Source organism: Sardina pilchardus, chromosome 8 (genome assembly GCF_963854185.1).
Source record: "Sardina pilchardus chromosome 8, fSarPil1.1, whole genome shotgun sequence".
NCBI classification, from domain to species: domain Eukaryota; kingdom Metazoa; phylum Chordata; class Actinopteri; order Clupeiformes; family Clupeidae; genus Sardina; species Sardina pilchardus.
Genome location: NC_085001.1, coordinates 14,670,262 through 14,677,323, shown reverse-complemented (window position 1 = coordinate 14,677,323; position 7,062 = coordinate 14,670,262). Strand labels below are relative to the sequence as shown.

The 7,062-nt window shown below is 44.6% G+C and overlaps 1 protein-coding gene across 1 annotated transcript in view; it reads right to left on the bottom strand.

The window, feature by feature from the left end:
• Positions 1-7,062, bottom strand: part of rasgrf2b (Ras protein-specific guanine nucleotide-releasing factor 2b) — a 53,202-nt gene that overhangs the window by 35,171 nt on the left and 10,969 nt on the right. The gene's annotated exons all lie outside the window — the stretch shown is intronic.

Below are 7,062 nucleotides of genomic sequence, written 5' to 3'. Positions count from 1 at the left end.
CGACGCTTCACCCACATCTCAGCACACATCATTCAGCTGGCTCCATTACCCACGAGCACAAGCTCAGGGTGCAGCTGCTGGAGCTGGCAGTTCATATGAAGGCACCACCAACAGCAATGAAGGCTCAGTCACGGCAGCACTTGACAACATGAAAAACTCAAGACGTTTGCTGGCGGAGGGACTACTAAGATGGTGGAATATGTGTGTGTCCTGTGTTTGTCGGGTTTATAGTCTACTCCAGGAAGGACTGACTTCTGATTAAGATTGTGTTAAGATTGTGTGTGTGTGTGTGTGTGTTTAAGTGTGTGTGAGTGTTAATATGCCTCTTTAGCGATTAAAAAGAGGAGAAACATTTGCCAAAATACTAAGTGCCGCACGATTTCCTGATCTCTTCATCGAGCTTTATTACAATATATATATAAAAAGTGTTAACTCAAACTGCCTGTTTCTGCCGGCAGCATGTGTGTAGGCTGCACACTGAAACACTGATACACGACGCATGTTGGCTGAGGAGCCGCTCGCTGCTGGAGGGAATCTGCAAGGTAAATTAAATCTGTCAAGTGCCGTGCAGCAGGTGCAAGAGGACCTGAGGGAGGACTGCGCTCAAACAAGAGGCCTTTCAGAGTAAGAGCTGTCAGAGGCCTGTGTGCCACACTCACACTGAAAACATATTAAAAACTGATGGCAGAGAACGGCCCATTTCCATCTGGTGCATTTGTTTTGTCAAAAGATCAAAGCTGACAGAAGACGCATTGTTCAATTGAATACTGTCAGGTGTTAATACAAACACACAATAGCCTACTCAGCGTTCCACTTGCAGTGATATTTCAGGACTATGAAGATCATTTCTATTTATCCGCACTTATGCAGGCTATACACAGCAACCTGTATTGCATCCATTTTACTGTTCACACACTATACTATAGCAACCTGTATTGCATCCATTTTACTGTTCACACACTACAGCAACCTGTATGTATCCATTTTACTGTTCACACACTACAGTAGCCTGTATGTATCCATTTTACTGTTCACACACTATACTATAGCAACCTGTATTGCATCCATTTTACTGTTCGCACACTATAGCAACCTGTATTGCATCCATTTTACTGTTCACACACTACAGCAACCTGTATTGCATCCATTTTACTGTTCACACACTACAGTAACCTGTATTGCATCCATTTTACTGTTCACACACTACAGCAACCTGTATGTATCCATTTTACTGTTCGCACACTACAGCAACCTGTATTGCATCCATTTTACTGTTCATCAGACAGACAGCTCATGAGAGAGCACTGTGAAAACAGGTTGGTCATAACCAAATGGTGGCCATGGTGGCCGTGGTGACCCCACTGGGAAAGCATATGTGCAGGTCACGTACGGGTACACTCCATATGGAACCCTCCTTCATTTTAGGACACGACTAGCAAAGGCATAGCCTGACCAGCCAGATTTCTAGGCTATAGCAAAAGCATCTAGTTATTCTAGAAATTGACCAAATACACCACGATAGTTCAGTGGCGTCAACACTGACTGCAGTGAGGGGTGAGGTGGTGGGCCTGGAGTGACTTATATAATTGGTGTGATGGAAACACCTGTGGTGAGGGCATGGGGGAGAGGGGGGACAGGACTGGAGGTGAGAGTCTAGACATGGAGCAGACACCTGGCAGGGGCCAAGCAAGGGACATGAGTCACCACCAGTAAGCCAAGGGTCCAATAGTAAAAAAAAAATCATAATTGTGGTAAAAGTACTGTGTGTGGGGGGGGGGGGGGGGGGGGCATTTAGCACATGCTGGTAAATGTAATGCAGGGTACACTGGAACACAGATTTTTCTTAAACATTTTTCTTAGAGTCTTATATTTGCAATCAGGAGCAAACATTTGCATAACATTACAAACATGCTTTCAAGTCAGAAGGAATGAAGGATGCTATCAAACCACACAAGGCAGTTCAATTATCTTGTCTCCTTCAAAGGCATGGTGATTATGTCTTCAAAATATGCCTTTGCCTAAACAGAGATGTAGTAATTATCCATTGAAAATAACTCAGCATTTGCTTTTCAGTTGTCCTTCAAAAGGCTTATTTTGAAAAAGAACAAAAACTGACTACAACATAGATATCATAGTATCTGTCCAGCAAGGGAGGTTCTGGATTCTTTTCATTATAACATACCACTCTGAAGTGACAACATGTGCTGTTATTACACTGCTATAACACACTTATGCAGCCTCTTATCTGGCAACGTTATTACATTGCCCTTCATTGGATAATCTTAAAATGTTCAGCAGCTTCAACAGACAAACCTATTGCTTAAGGTCTTTTTCTGACGAGACTCCTTATTGAGTCTGTGTGGATGTCTGTGTAAAAACAGTCAGGTTTAAACACAAGAGATCTCTTGGCCTAGCTGGGTTAGAAAAACTATAGCCCATCCTGACAGCTACTTTCTATGGAAGCATCTTTTCATTTCCTGTTTGGTTTTTAATATGAGTTTGCAGGACTTGTGTATGTCACTGTCTAGAGAGGTTACACGTATGCAGCACATTTCGAGAAATTTTAAGGATTAGCCACGTGTCCCGTTTGCACCACATGAGAGACTGGTCTTATGCAACCCACAGCCTACCCTGTTTCCAGCCTGTTGGAAATGGCCCTGGTCTTCCTTGGTGTGAGCTGCCTTGGGTAGGCAGAGGCCTGACTGTAAACTCAAATGCTCTCACTGTGTATACAAAGGACTGTGGAGTTATCATTAAGGGGCAGATTACTGAACGCATTTAAATAGCCGGCTGAAATGAATGTCATTGACATAAAAAAAAAAGATCAAATCGTAAAAAATTACATTGTCATTTCCTTATTTAGGAGAAATAGAGCAAGACAATTAAAGCACTTGGCTTGACTTTCCTTTTTGAATTTATCTGTAGAATTACACATCTTTGGTGGTAAGATTTAAAAGATTTGAAAAACACATCCTGATCAATACTTAAATGTGACTTTAAATAGACATAAGATATGTGGGAAGAGAAACTGGTTCAGTGGGTACTTTGACGAATGTGTCATATGCAAATCAACAAGCATGAATTTCAAATCACATTCAGAAAGCAAACACAGAGCCATGTATCTGCGCTCTTTAATAAGACCTTAATGACTTTTGACAGCTTAACAGCCAGCCATGAATCATTTTGTTGGCCTGCGCCAATTACCTATCACTGGGGAAGACAGTAGCTTCTCCATCCTCACTCGCATGTGTGCCGAGCTGAGCTCAAACATTTTCACAGCTTTGGGAGAATACTATGCTCCACAAAGGGCTCATGATCAACGCTTGGGGGGCCGGGGGGGGGGGGGGGCGGGGAGAGAGGGAGAGTTCTCATATTCAGACAGAGTCGTGTGTAGAGAGTAGAGACCCACTGGAAAGATAGAGGAGCTCTTTACGGCATAAAAATGTCTGTTGTCAAGAGCGAGCGAGCGAGCGGTTGCTGGGGGTGTTCCAGGGGAAAACTCTTCATATTAAATCCCCGTCCGTGCTGAAGGCACACCGGTGGGACTGTGTCAGTGTCTGCAAACATAATCCCACATAAAGGAGCGCTTCTGAAGACACTGTCAGCCCTGGCTGAGGCCTTCCCCTCCTTAGAGGACGATGTGTACAGTACAGCACTTCACATCACAGCGGGACGAGCAGCCGGGACTCCAGCCTCTCTGCGCTCATCATGAGGGGGGTAAAACACACTAGATGAGGGGGACTGACCTGACCAGACGTCCCCGGTTTCAGGGGACGGTGCCCGTTTTTGGTCGCCTGTCCCCGGGAAGATACAGAAAAACTGCCCTATGTCCCCGTTTTTTGAAGATAAAACTTGTATGTATTTCAATCAGATTGATAGTCAAACTGAAAATGTCCCCGTCTTTTCCACATTTTTGGGATTATGTCCCCGGTTTTGGTTACAGACATCTGGTCACCTTACACTAGAGGAGCCACTGTGGTTCATCTCTTGGACATCTTCTAGGCTCATGCTCAACTGAATGGTTGAAGCGGTTGGGAGAGAAAAGCTACAGAATGAAACATACTGTTGCACACTTGAACACAAACACAATTATTTTAGTTTTTATCACTCATTATTTGAAGTATACTATAGTGTAGTAGGCCTATGGATTTGTATGATATCATTGTTTTTATTCCTTCAACAAAACCATGTCCAACTCCATGCATCTCTCACATGACACTGGACAGAACATGTCTTCTGATAGACGCAATCCACTCTACATTTATACGATCATCTGAACCTTCATGTGTGTGTCTGATATCAATATACAAAAGACACACAAACACACACACGCATGCATGAACAGACACACTCACACACGCACACAAGCATGCATGCCATTGGTAAATCAGGACAAAAAGTGTGTTCATTAAAACTACTAAAAGGCTGTAGTGCTGCTGAGCCTTCGCACTTCTAAGCGCTCTTGTGATGGTGTTAATGCACCTCGGACACTAGCACTTTATCCTTCCCTCCGCTCACGCTCTAGCCACTTATCAGCGTCCATCTCGTACCGATTCCCCTCACTATCTGTCTCCCAACACTATTTTACACACATAAACCACACATCTGAGATGGCGAAGACTTTTATTCAAATATCCATGTCCTGGAGCACAGAATTACCAGAAGAGTTTCTATTCTTAGGCTAGGTTACTCTCTCTCTTTCTCTCTCTCTCTCTCTCTCACACACACACACACACACACACACAGTCAGTCTCTCTTCGGTGTGCAGACTGCACGGCAGGGCGGTGAACTGTGCCACAGTGGGAGCGGACCGCCTCAGGGCCAGTTGACTGGGCACAGGGCTGGGGCACTAGCCTGAATGTGCACTCATGCACTACCAGCTCGCATTCAGCGCCCTGACCGCTCCTAACGCAGCGCTATCAGGTTGGTAACTTCACTTGGATAACTGGGTGTCTGTGTGTGTGTGTGTGTGTGTGTGTGTGTGTGTGTGTCTGGATATATTTTTTAACATTACAGTTACAGTTCACGATAGCTATACAATAATCAGAACTGTCAGCAAGCCAGAATGGCGGAGTGCGGGGAGAGGATGGGAGATATTTCTTGCATAACAATCTCTCTCAAGTGTGTTGCCAGAGTATTTTTATACCATGTCACTTCACCTAACAAATCACATCGCCATGGCAACAGATTCTTCCCAGCTTTGGCCAAGCAGCATCATCCTCTTTTTCTCCATTATTTCTTTCCTTTTATTCATTAAAACGACTTATTGCGCACTCTCCTCCTCCTGCTTTAAGGATGATCAAGTGGAGCAGTTACGCAAAGCCGAATATGGTCCTGAATGCTCTGACACGCTGGAGTACAATTCTGACAGCGCTGCACAGCAGAGGAACAGTGACAGCCCTGCATCAGCATCCAAAACAGCATTAGGCAACAAGTCCTACTGTATGCACTACTTGTAATAGTAAACACTAGCTATATACAATATGCAAGCATCGCAAGCAGTTACAGTAATCACATAAAACATACTGCACACTATTGGCAAAATATTAAGGCACGCTCTCATGAACAATACTATCAATTCCCCCTGAAAATAGCACACAGTTGAAGCCAAGTGTGTATGCACCACAGTCAACTAACCGCACTAAAGATAGTACACTCTGCAAGCGGGTGTGCATGTGTGCTAAACGCTGATACGCTTAATATAGTGCACACTTTGTGTGAGAGGCTGAGGAAGGGCTTGTATGTGATGAGTGCCACGGCTGACTCATGTGAGCCGTTAATGGCTGCGGTCTGGGTGGAAAAACAGCCCGGCTTCTCATTCAGCCCCCTCTCCCCAGACGCTGCACAGAGCACGCTCTGATGTATGTTCACATTGTGGCCGTTTAACGGCGTGCCTATCTGTACCTGTCCAGCACCACGGGAACACAGTGGAGCCAACCATCAATTGTGAGGCACTATAGGCCGATTTGTTTTACGGGTCAATATACTGTGTTTGTTCGCACATACGTGTGTGAGTGTGTGTGTGTGTGTGTGTGTGTGTGTGTGTGTGTGTGTGTGTTTCTTTAGCCGTGTGTAGTCAGCCATGTAATGGTAAAACGTCTTCCCAAAAGCCTTGAACTTCTAATTAAAGCTTTCACACCATCTGCATATACTTTATCACATGCGTGTATCACAGATGTATTGAACATGTGGATCGGCACCCTCACCGTTCCCTGCTTCACGATAACACTCCATATAATTACTCTCATCTTCTCAGTAATTAAAGCACTGGAATACAGAAACCACTTCAGGGCTTCAACCATTCGCACATATATACTGTAACAGCTGTATCACTGACCTGTCTGACTTTCTACCAGCATGAAGAAAGTCTTGTTCTACTGATACGTTAAGAACTCTCAAGTCACTCTCAAAGCAGGATCTGCATTCACAACTTACTTTTGCTTTAAATAACTTGCAAAAGGTGAATTAACTAAAAGAAAAAAAATGGCACCTGTCAACTGCCAAAACAAAAGCATTAAAGGGTCTTCATGTATTTACTAACATATCAGGATGAGAGACTACGTGACTGTGAATATTGTGAGATTAATCTCTCCTAAAATGGAATCTGCGAATCTGTTTCAGCGTGTTGCCACGCCACAGCAGCAGATGGGGGTGCATTTGGTCCTCTCTGCTCTGCGCAACACTCAGACAAATTACATCACTGCATCTCACTGGCAAAAGACAAACTGCTCCGGCTCAAACGAAGCCAACTTGCCTTGCCAACTTTGTGCGTCTCAATACAAGGCCTGCCTGCTTTCCCAAGCAATAAAGCCTTGGATGCCAGGTGTGTGTGGCCACAAAAGGAAAGCTTTTTAGGACCCTTTTGCGTAAGTTAACGAACGTTGAGCCCTCATGCCTCTGCAACTGATCAGAGAGATAATTTGAGAGACGTCTCCCCAGCGACCGGCAGATCCTTGGGAGCACTTGATGGATACTGACAATCATTTATGCAGACGGTGACTGTGGAGCTGGCCCTGGCTGAGCGTGCGCCGGCAAGCTAATCCCTCCGCTCCGTAATGCATG